The 12,129-nt window shown below is 36.6% G+C and overlaps 1 long non-coding RNA gene across 1 annotated transcript; it reads left to right on the top strand.

The window, feature by feature from the left end:
* The first annotated feature begins 3,283 nt into the window (after positions 1-3,283).
* LOC131187316 (uncharacterized) lies at positions 3,284-12,118 on the top strand. Its single transcript, XR_009152518.1, has 3 exons — positions 3,284-3,373; positions 3,527-3,589; positions 11,030-12,118. It is a non-coding gene; the product is annotated as an uncharacterized LOC131187316 (long non-coding RNA).
* The last annotated feature ends 11 nt before the right edge of the window (positions 12,119-12,129 follow it).

Genomic DNA, 12,129 nt, shown 5'->3' with positions numbered 1-12,129 from the left:
AATAGAATAGAATAGAATAGAATAGAATAGAATAGAATAGAATAGAATAGAATTTTGTAAATGTGTCAAATCTTATTTTGTATGCATCAAAGAATCAATTTCAGAATGAGACCCTAGAAGGTGCCATTATGAGATAGACAGTGAAAGAAAGAAGGAGACAGATCACACTGTAACACATGTCACAGATACAACAGCTTTGCTCAGGGTTTTTAGGCCATACTTACAAATAGCATCTGTATTATCACTAGTCTTCCCATGTTGAAAAGAGGTTGTCTGGAGGGGCTTTTACTTCTATCCATGCAATTCCAAAAGAGTTGAGTTGAGTTGAGTTGAGTTGAGTTGAGTTGAGTTGAGATGAGTTGATGAGATGAGATGAGATGAGATGAGATGAGATGAGATGAGTTATCAGAGTTCTAATTATGTGTGTTGGTCACATAATTATGGTCCCTCTACTTTTTTCTTTCACTGTCTAACTCATATTGGTACCTTCAAGTTGTCTTAATTCTTATAGAAACAATTAACTCTTATCAGCACTCAAAATGTCATAAGTGGAAGATCAACACTGCCCTACCCATTCAATATAGAAATTAGGGATGGTGAACCTAGTTAAGACAAAGCCTGGCAAGGCTTCTCATGTCTGTTATTGGGGTTTATGTACCCATAACATAAGAATGGGCAATAAGCTTTAAATCTTACTTCATTCTCTTTAACTGCAGAGGCATTTTAACTTTGTCCAGATCACACCATAGATAGGAAACACATCTCTATAGATATTAACAAAATTGAGATAATTTGAACCATCACATGGAATTGAATAGCGTATATTGCAAAAAAAATAATAACAATATAGCAGAGCAGAAAGCAATCTGATTTCTGGGTGTCTTGTCCCAAACAAAGCTTTTTGGAAGAACACAATCTCTGACTTTCATCTCAGCAAAATTATTTCTTTGGAAAAACAGGAATACAAAGAGAGAAGTACATAGCACATTTATGGCTCCAGTAATTATCTCACAGACAAATTTTCAATGTACAAAGCACCATATGTCAACTTGGCCATTTTAGCCCTTTACAAATTTACATGGCAACAACTTCCCTCAATATGTTCAATAAATTACACAAGCTCATTATCCCTTCTGAGCCACACACTATTCCAGGAAACGTTTGCAAGGAATTTCTGTGCTGTTCTTTGAAGTGGAACAGCCAAACATCAGATTCATCCAATAATTGGGTTGAATTTTGTGACAGCAGAGTTTCTACATATATTAGTCCAGTTTAATCCAAGTGAGACTTATTAAATTAAATTAGAACTGAGAAACTGAGGAAAATTTTTCTAATGGTGGGAGCAATCAACCAATGGAACAGCTTGCCTTCAGAAGTTGTGGGTAGTCCATCACTGGAGGTTTATAAAAAGAGACTGGACAAATATAGAATAGAATAGAATAGAATAGAATAGAATAGAATAGAATAGAATAGAATAGAATAGAATAGAATAGAATAGAATAGAATAGAATTTTTTATTGGCCAAGTGTGATTGGACACACAAGGAATTTGTCTTGGTGCATTTGCTTTCAGTGTACATAAAAGAAAAGATACCTTCATCAAGGTACAACATTTGTACCTTGATGAAGGTACAATATTTGTCTGAAATGGTATAGAGTTTCCTGCTCAACCAGGGGGTTGACTAGAAAACCTCCAAAGTCCTTTCAAACTCTATTTTTCTATGTTCTATTGAGATTCTGAGGGGTATATTGTGTTTTTCAAGGGAGAATGAACAAAAGCCAGAATGTCTTACTCAAAAAACTAGCATGGATCATATAGTAGGTATAATACTGTTTTCATTTTTGCAGGGAAATTAAAATATTTTAACCATTAGATTAAAACATTTTAATTTCCTTGCAAAAATACTTTTTAAAGGATGTATAGTAATACCTAGGAGCAGAAATCAGCATGAGATAAACAATTGGGCAAAAATCTATAATCAAATCTAACCAAGGAGCAAACTACACCCTCATCATTACCTCACGAGCTACTATGTACAAACAGGCAGCAAACCCCACCTCATTCACACTGATAATATTACCTATTTGGAAAGTGAAATATCTGCAAGCAAACAGCTAAACTCAGAGAGCACCAAAATCTTCACAATGACCTATTGGCTCATTGATTCAGGTAGTATATGCACAAAACAAGTTAGTAAAATACATGAAGATAATTTTCCAGAGAGTTGTACTAGAGTTTTGCAGCAGCACCTTTTTGGATTAAAAAATGTATTAAGGTATGTGTGCAGTTGATAAATAGGATCAAATAAAATATGCGACAGAATGAACAGCAAGTCCTTGAAGTTTATGTTAAATAGATGTGTTAGCTTTTAATGTGCTGCAAGATTTTTACTTTTAGTGGAGTAACAGCACTTGGCCATCTTACAGCTTACTTATGTGAAACAAACAAAGGGTTGCATTCAACACAACTGGCATTTTCTTAGGTACATATAATTGTTGACTGTACTGTACTGATGAGACTGACCAGCAATATCCAGTTGCATTAACAAATAATTACATTATTAAATACAGGTGCCAGTTAAAAAACTGGTCTTCAGAACTGAAGTAATAGTCCATAACTGTAAGGATCTAGTATAGGGAGCAAAAAGAGATAGGAAAACTGAAAAGACTAGATGACCCATCTTGGATAAAGAGAAATGGGTTTCGCTGATGCAAAACTGTCATTGGATATAACTGCTGACAATCTAACTTAGAAATAACAATTCAGAATACTGATCTGTAAACAATAGTTATCAGAAATCCAGTCCATGGTCTTGCAAATGCAAGTAATTTTCAGCCTGTGCCTTACAAGATCTCTGACAAGGCCAAATATAGCACCAGGTCTGGGCATGCCGAACAAATTTTGTTTTAAATATAAAGGTTTATTGAATTCAAAGTTACTAAGTAGACATTTTCTAACGAAAGGATCAAAATGCAAGTATGCATAACATAATACTTACATATTGCTCTGCGTTTATGTTTTAAACTTTCATTTGAAAATATCCAGATCACAGCTATAAACCTTCTAATTGAAACAATTCTGCGTTATGTGCAGCTTTAAATCACAGTCCTCCTAATGGAATATTGCCATGTTAGTATTGTTTTGTTGTGGAAAATCAGCACTCAAAGAAAAAAAATAGATTTCTACGGTATCATTGCCATAGCTGTACTGGATTTTAAAATTAATCTTATTTGAGATCTCTCTTGTGTTTCAATTGTCATAATTTCAGGAAATGATGGACATAGTAAAGGCAATTTATGACATGATGGGCAAGTATACTTACCCAGTGCTGAAGGAAGATGCTCCAAGACAACATGTAGAAGTATTTTTCCAGGTAATATTCATGTGTTTCTACATTGAAGATTTATATTTTTAATAGTTTCTTATTTGGAAAATACAATCTGTAGATATCTGCAGAATGTAGAACTATGCTTCAAAGCCAATACAGAGTAAAAATGTTTCCATTTTTCTTTCTTTTTCTTTACAGAAAATGGACAAAAACAAAGATGGCATTGTAACTTTGGATGAGTTTATTGAGTCATGCCAGGAGGTAAGGACCATATTTATTTTATTTATTTTATTTTATTAAATTTCTATACCGCCCTTCTCCCGAAGGACTCAGGGCGGTGTACAGCCAAAATAAAACACAGAATATATACAATTAAAAGAATTTAAAAAGAACTATTACTGTGCGGCCGATTATTAAAACATTTAAAAATTTAAAATATTATTAAAACCCCAATTTAAAACAACTATTTATGCCAGTCCTGCTTGAATGAATAAATATGTTTTAAGCTCACGACGAAAGGTCCGAAGATCAGGCACTTGACGTAAGCCAGGGGGGAGTTCGTTCCAGAGTGTTGGTGCTCCCACAGAGAAGGCCCTACTCCTGGGGGCCGCCAGCCGACATTGTTTGGCGGACGGCATCCTGAGAAGGCCCTCTCTGTGAGCGTCTGGTCGGTGGGAGGCATAAGGTAGCAGCAGGCGGTCTCGTAAGTACCCGGGTCCTAAGCCATGGAGCGCTTTAAAGGTGGTAACCAGAATCTTGAAGCGCACCCGAAAGACTACAGGAAGCCAGTGCAGACTACGGAGCAGTGGTGTTACATGGGAGCCACGAACGGCTCCCGTTACCACTCAGCAGCTGCATTCTGGACTAACTGCAGCCTCCGGGTGCACCTCAAGGGCAGCCCCATGTAGAGAGCATTGCAATAATCCAGCAATATAGGCAAGGCAGGAGCATTTTCAAAATTTCTTTTGGGGGCTGTGCCTGCCCAAATCTGCATTAGGCAGTCGAGGTATTGCAAAGTTTGGAAAACTGTGGAATATATAAATGAAAATGAAAATGTAATTAGTAATAGTAAAAAGTCAGTACTTCCTTTTTTGCCTGCCACTAGGGTTAAAATCTCATGCCCAAATGTTTTTTTCCCCACACCAGATTTAATTGATTGGCTCAATATTCTTGGTGTGCTTGTGCTGTAGAATATCTATATTCACAAAGGTAACTGTCAGTCATTAAGTCATAACATTAACTCTGATCATGTGATGTGGAAAAATGTACTGAAATAGCTGAAACAAATCGAGATAATTAACTGGCGCATGAAATTTGTAGGAAAGAGCACAAGCCGAATGGTCTATTTATTTCTTGTCCAATTCTAATCTCAGTGAACTCAGTTTGTTTTATTCATTGGAGAGGGAAGGGAATCATCATTGCTATACAATGAACAAAATACAGACAGTAACTTCTTGAAAAGAAAATAATGAAGGCTCAAGGAAACATTCTGTTTCTAATCTCTCCCAGTGTTTAAAAATCCTTTATTCTAGTAATTTTTTAAAAACTAACCATGGAGGGATTTGCCCTAAAAATTGCTTCTACTGCTCTGCTTTCTTGATTTTGACACTTCTGGTACAGGTCATTCTGGCTTACCAACCGCAATAAGGACTAGAACAAATCACTACAAATCATAAGATTGATGTCATGTGACTGACTTGCGACTTCCTGCTGGCTTTCCCATTGACTTTGCCTGTTGGAATCTAGCTTTGAAGGTTGCAAATGGCAAACAGGTGACCACAGGACACTTCAACCATTATAAACGTGCAGTAGCTGCAAAACACCTAAATCACTGTTTTGAAACTGTGGGGATGCTGCAATGGTCATAAGCTCAACGGATGGTCATAAACTTATTTTTCAGCACCACTGTAAGTTTGAACAAGTGCTGAACAAGTGAAGAGTACTGTTGGTAAGTGAAAAGAACTGTATATTTCAGAAAGCCATTGCTTTTCTGCCTTTACAGTATATGTAAAAAAGACTACAGTTCAGTGGTGAAATCCAATTTCTTTACTGTGGGCGTGGCTTGGTGGCATGGCAGGGGAAAGATACTGCAAAATCTCCATTCCCACCCCACTCTGGGACCAGCCAGAAGTGATATTTGCCAGTTCTTGGAACTACTCAAAATTTTCGCTGTTAGTTCTCCAGAACCTATCAGAACCTGCTGAATTTCACCCCTGCTACAGATATTATCAAAATGTAACTGAAAGGGCAATCAGCAAAATAATTGTGTAAACATATTTAGAATTTCATTAAAAATTGAAAAGTGTAATCCATCTGCTTCCTAACAACTCTTTTATTCTTTAAGAATAACTTGCATCCAATAGAGATCTCTAATATTCCCTTAGGAGATCACTTTGCATTCTCCTTAATTACCGTAGCTAAACTTCATTAAATACATAGCATATATTTTATAATTTTTTTTCTTCCTATAATTGTTTATCAGAAGAATACTTGATGATCAGTTGCTTTGCTGGGCCTTGCAGATCTAATTAAACATTGCATATAAACACTGTTTTTCAAATAATTCTTCATGCTGATGATATTTGGTAGAATACAAAAGTATGTAACAAAATCCCATAAATATAATGAAAATATATAGGTAATAAAAATGTAAAGGATTACCTTTATATGTAAAGTGGGGACTTTTTTGAGTGGGGCATAGAATCTTAGTTCTTCTTTTACAGCACGGATGTCAAACTCGCCACATCACGTTGCCCGTCACGTGACATTTTGTGACATTTTTCCCACTCACGGAGCTGGGGTGGGCATAGCCTGCAGATGATGCATCTGGCCCATGGGCCAGTTTGACACCCCTGCTTTACAGTCCTGTGATGAGGACCTTCATATTTTTATTAGAAGCATTTGCTTGTACATCTCAGATTCCCAGTAGACATTTTGATGTTAATTTTAATTTCGGTAGTTATTATTAGCTTGTAAAATCGAATTTCCTTAATTTATTGAATACGAGCATTCAGATCACCTTATTCAATATTATGATGGCAATAAATTAATATCATTTTAGTTTCCTCATTTAGCACAACAGACAAGACAATAGCAAAACATCTGATCCCCGTTAATTTACTCAGTTTAGAAAGAGTGGGAACAAAATTAAAATCCTTCATTTCCTACTTTGCTTCAGAAGAAGAAATTATCTTTCTATTGCTCCTTTTAAAAAGAATCAGCCGTGTTTTGATCATAGCATCCAGATTCTCCCCTGTAGCTACTTGCAAAGAATGATCAACAGTAGAATAGAATAGAATAGAATAGAATAGAATAGAATAGAATAGAATAGAATAGAATAGAATAGAATAGAATAGAATAGAATTTTTTATTGGCCAAGTGTGATTGGACACACAAGGAATTTGTCTTGTAGTCTGTTGACAAGAGAATATTGTACTCAAGTTATCATTCTTGATTATGTGCCATCAAGTCATGTTCAACTCCAAGCAGCCACACAGATATATTTTCTTCTTGATGAGCTGTCCCTACCCTGGCCTTTCAAGTATTCCAATGTTGCAACCATTACCATTATAACCAGTGGTGGGATTCAGATAATTTAACAACCGGTTCTCTGCCCTAATGACTGGCTGGGTAGGCATGGCCATGGTAGCCAGGGGTGTGACAGGCAGCACTTTGCCTCCTGCACCCCTCTGGGAGCAAAAATGGGCCATGAGGGCACTGCCCCCCCATGCCCCATTTTTGGCCTAATAGGCCTTCCTGCAGCCTCCTGCAGCAAAAATGGGCCAGGGTGGGGGGATACTTCATCCCCCATGCCCCATTTTGGGCCTAGTAGGCCTCTCTGCACTTACCTGAGAACCAAAATGGGAGCATGGGGACTCCTGGAAGGGGCGGGTGTTGTGGGGGGGCAGCCAGCAAATTAACAGTTGGTTCGGCTGAACAGGCCCGAACAAGCTGAATCCCACCACTGATTATAACTGAATGGATTACCTTTCTGCTAGTCATCCTCTTCTCTTAGAGTAGGTCAAAGTTATCTTTTCTGTACTCCAAAGCAGGTCTCAACCTTGGCAACTTTAAGACTTGTGGATTCAACTCCCAGAATACCTCTGCCAGCAAAGCTGGCTGAGGAATTCTGGGAGTTGAAGTCCACAAGTCTTAAAGTTGCCAAGGTTGGAGACCCTTGCTCCAAAGTACAGGAGAGTAGAGTTACCCCATGTTGCTGCAGCTACTTGGGAATTCATGTTTGCTTAACTTTTTTTAAAAAAAGTAAACAAGTGTGACCAGCTTCTCTTACAAGACCGATTGCATTTCCCTTTACTTAGACATTGTCTGTGACAGACTTCCTATTTTTCAGTCTCGGTTTCAGTCTTAGCAGCCGGTTCTTTAAAATTAGTTTTAACCTCCCTTGTCTCATTAGACTACCAAGAAGACATAGGCAGGTTTTTTTTTCTTTCCCTTTCTGATTTCTTGTATTACCATCTGAGCAAAGCAATTCCAATTGAACCCAGTACAAGAAGCAATTTTCTCAGAAAGAGAACATTTATAATAAATCTATTAGCTCCTATCACAATAAATTCGAATTTGAGTCTATTTTATTTAAGCCCAAATCCCAAACAAGAGTAAAGTAGTTGTACAGAATCGGCAGATCAAACTTTTATAACTATTCAAATTTACAATTACATTTCCTTATCTCCAGGAAACAGGCCCTGGGGTAAACAAAATGAATAAACATTATCTGAACACATTCTGTAGTTCTCCTACATCATTTGTTCATGTTTGCCTATTTCATTGGCCTTCTATTCTGGTAGAGAAACACCAGCTGTATCACATATGTCCTTCTTCAGCATCCATCTTTCCTCAGCATTGTTTGATCTGTCATGCTAACCCTTTCCCAGATTATCATGCACCCTATTTTATTTGTAAAAATGAAATTATCACCTTTTTCCAGATTATCACAGGCCCCTGGCAACAAAAACTTCTATGAGTCAGTTGATGATCATAAAATCGTAGAGCTAGAAGGGTCTTTGGAGTTCTTGTAGTCCAAACCCTTGCCAAAGGCAGAAGTCTTTATATTATCCTGGGCAAATGGTTGTCTATTATTTTATTGAAAATCCCCAGTGATGGAGCACTGGAACAATTGTGGAAGGCAAATTGTTCCACTAATTAAGCGTTCTTGTTGTCAGGAAAATTCTTCTTATTTCCAATTTGGTTCTCCATCTGACCAGCTTCCAGCCATTGCTTCTTGGAAGAGTTAGGGCATAAAGAAAAGTACTTTAATAGCACACTATAGAATAGAATAGAATAGAATAGAATAGAATAGAATAGAATAGAATAGAATTCTTTATTGGCCAAGTGTGATTGGACACACAAGGAATTTGTCTTGGTGCATGTGCTCTCAGTCTACATAAAAGAAAAGATACATTCATCAAGAATCATAAGGTACAACATTTAATGACAGTCACAGGGTACAAATAAGCAATCTACTCATATTAGGAAACAGTCAATATAAATCGTAAGGATACCAGCAACAAGGTTACAGTCATGCAGTCATAAATGGGAGGAGATGGGTGATAAGAACGATGACAAGATTAATAATAGTGCAGACTTAGTAAATAATTAGTGCCCATAAAAGTTATTGGGGCACCTTGAACTGTTATGGTCATATTTGCCCATATTCTACAGTATTTGCCCATATTCACTAATCATATTCCCAAGCTTAAAGTATGGGGTCTGAATAACAGAGTAAATTGTAGTAATTAAATGGCAATTTGTTATGGAATTGAAGAAAATGATTCAGGACAAAGAGCTGGAAACAGGTTCATCACTTTCTTATAAAAAACCAGGGCTCAGTTTCCTAGAAATGTAGAAACTTGAGTTTGCAGAAGGTAGAATCATTTTTAAAAAATATGTTTATGTCATAAGAAGAAATAAAAAATTATAACAACAAGAGTATCAGAAACAAGATTGTTATTGATGTTAATAAACACTGACAACAAACTCATATAAAAGAAGATGTTGAGACTCTAGAAAGAGTGCAGAGAAGAGCAACAAAGATGATTAGGGGACTGGAGGCTAAAACATATGAAGAACGGTTGCAGGAACTGGGTATGTCTAGTTTAATAAAAAGAAGGACTAGGGGAGACATGATAACTGTGTTCCAATATCTCAGGGGTTGCCACAAAGAAGAGGGAGTCGGGCTGTTCTCCAAAGCACCTGAGGGTAGAACAAGAAGCAATGGGTGGAAACTGATCAAAGAAAGAAGCAACTTAGAACTAAGGAGAAATTTCCTGACAGTTAGAACAATTAATAAGTGGAACGACTTGCCTGCAGAAGTTGTGAATGCTCCAACACTGGAAATTTTAAAGAAAATGTTGGATAACCATCTGACTGAGATGGTATAGGGTTTCCTGCCTGGGCAGGGGGTTGGACTAGAAGGCCTCCAAGGTCCCTTCCAACTCTTGTTATATTATATTAAGGGGAAGGAAAAGAAATGCATTTAAAAGAAATGCAATATCCAATTTTTTTAGTCCCACCATCAATCTTTCTTTTCAAAAGAGTATATATACAACACATAAAGGTAATCTGTAAGGAAAATATTATTAATATTTTAGTAGTAATGATGACCAAATGTGATTGAATTTTCTTTTATTGTAGAGTTTTCCAAAGCTCTTACTGTTAATTCTTCCGACTGGGCAACTTCCCACATTGAAATACCTCTGAAATACTTTATATGAGATGCACTTCAGATTCCCATTGTTTTGTAATAACAAATCTAGTCACTAACAGTGAAACTGAAACAAATTAATTAAAAGTCTATATCTGGGTGCATCTGGGTTCAAATGTGATAAATAAGATTCCCATACTAATATGCATTAAATGTATAGACAATAAATTAACTGAATGGTTTATAAAATATTGTCAGGTTTCCTAAAGTACTGGACATGGGCATCAAAGTTGGCAACATGTATCAATTTATTTCTACAACCCCAGATGGCTTGCAATTTATATAGCATTCTATTATACTTAACGGCTACCATTCTATAATACTTAACAGACCAAGAAACCTCCTTAGTGTTTTAAAGAATTAAAATCAGATCAGAATCATGCTTATGCCCATTTTTCAGCAGGTACAGAGATAGTCAATGTCTCTTGACAAGAGGGCTGCTTGGTGGTTGTTGTTTTTTCAGCCAATTGGTCAGGGATAAAATGTTCCTTTTTTGCTGGAGCTTTTGGTTATGCATAGGGTTCAAAGCCTTCACCCATAAAATCTGCTAAAATATGTAACTGTATTAACATTATAACAAAAAATATATATTTAGAGTATGTATGTACACACACACACACACACACACACAGAGAGAGAGAGAGAGAGAGAGAGAGAGAGAGAGACCAGAATTCAGGAAATCGGCCAAAGCAATATAACATTCTGACATGTTAAATATATCCCGAAGCTTAAAATTAATGAGTCCCAAAACCATTAGGACAGATGCATGGGATCAGAGAAACTGGACTTTGTACTGACTGCTCTTTTTCAGAGTAAACATCTCACACTTTTGCCTCACCATACATTCAGACTCATACATGATAATGTGTACACTGGATCATCTGTGGGCCTTTAAAAACAATCCCCCATCACTATCACAGACTGGACAAAACTATGTCAGCAATTAAAATATGTATATTGTATTTTCTTGTTGTTTCCAGGATGAGAATATCATGAGATCCTTACAGCTTTTTGAAAATGTCATGTAACAGCAGCTGAAGAGCAGTCTAGAAATCTGAGACTTTATATGTACTGAGATCCTGAAGAAAACAAGTCAAGATTTTTCTCCCCACCATCTTTTTTGATGAAAGCTTTTTACTACTTGGACAGACTCAGTGTATAAGGATTTTGTATGATACTGCAAACTGAGCTGTGTCTCTGAATGCAACAAACTCTTGCCTCCCTCAAGAGACACTGACTAGAATTTATTTCATTTAGAAGCATGCTAATAAAATCTGACCAGAGAGACCTGCTGCTTAAAGTTTAATAAATTATTGAAGTTTAAATTATTGAAATAATATTCAATATTCTATTAGCTAATCACAAAAAAAATTCTGCTGCTTTGACTCTAGCAAGCTGGATTGCATATGGTAACACAGCATCAGTAGCTTCTTTAATCATCCGTTGTGTTTTTGTATCATCACATTGTGTTAATGTTTTCCTTTGATGGTACTGAAAAAGTTCGTGCTACTTTTACAAACTGACACAAATATAAGATGGTAAATGGGGGGTTTAATTCATTTATAACCTGTCTGGACAATTATTTATTTATATTTATTGCACAAATATTTGCTGGGCAATAAATGTAGAGCAGTGACTAATTTATTGTACCAGATTCAGGCATTTGTTTACCCAAGAAAAGGCTTTCCATTCAGCAAAACTGTATTTTCTTAGCATTTAGACTGTTGCTGGAAATATACATTTCTTTTCACCACTAACAAAATAGTTGCAATCTGGAATCTACCTGCAAAAGGGTATTTCCATGTATACTAAAATTGTCACTTTTCAAGGCAAAGATTTGACAAGCTGGTCCATTTCAAAACTGCCACAATAGCTTCTCCCTCTCACCCAGAGCAAATGTTCAAGCATGTTCAAGTGAAATTAATAACTTGGGGCTGGGCCTATGCAAGAGAAGGGTTACCAAAGGTGAAACTGAAAAGCATGTGTAGGTGTGTTTTTGCTATCTGATTACTAAGTGCCAGCTGTTGTGGGAGTTTCGTCTGCGGGCTGAGTACATCTGATGCAATGGAAAGAGGAAAGA

Source organism: Ahaetulla prasina, unplaced genomic scaffold (genome assembly GCF_028640845.1).
Source record: "Ahaetulla prasina isolate Xishuangbanna unplaced genomic scaffold, ASM2864084v1 Contig269, whole genome shotgun sequence".
NCBI lineage: Eukaryota > Metazoa > Chordata > Lepidosauria > Squamata > Colubridae > Ahaetulla > Ahaetulla prasina.
Note: the sequence above shows the minus strand (reverse complement) of the source record. Positions and strands in the feature narration are given on the sequence as shown.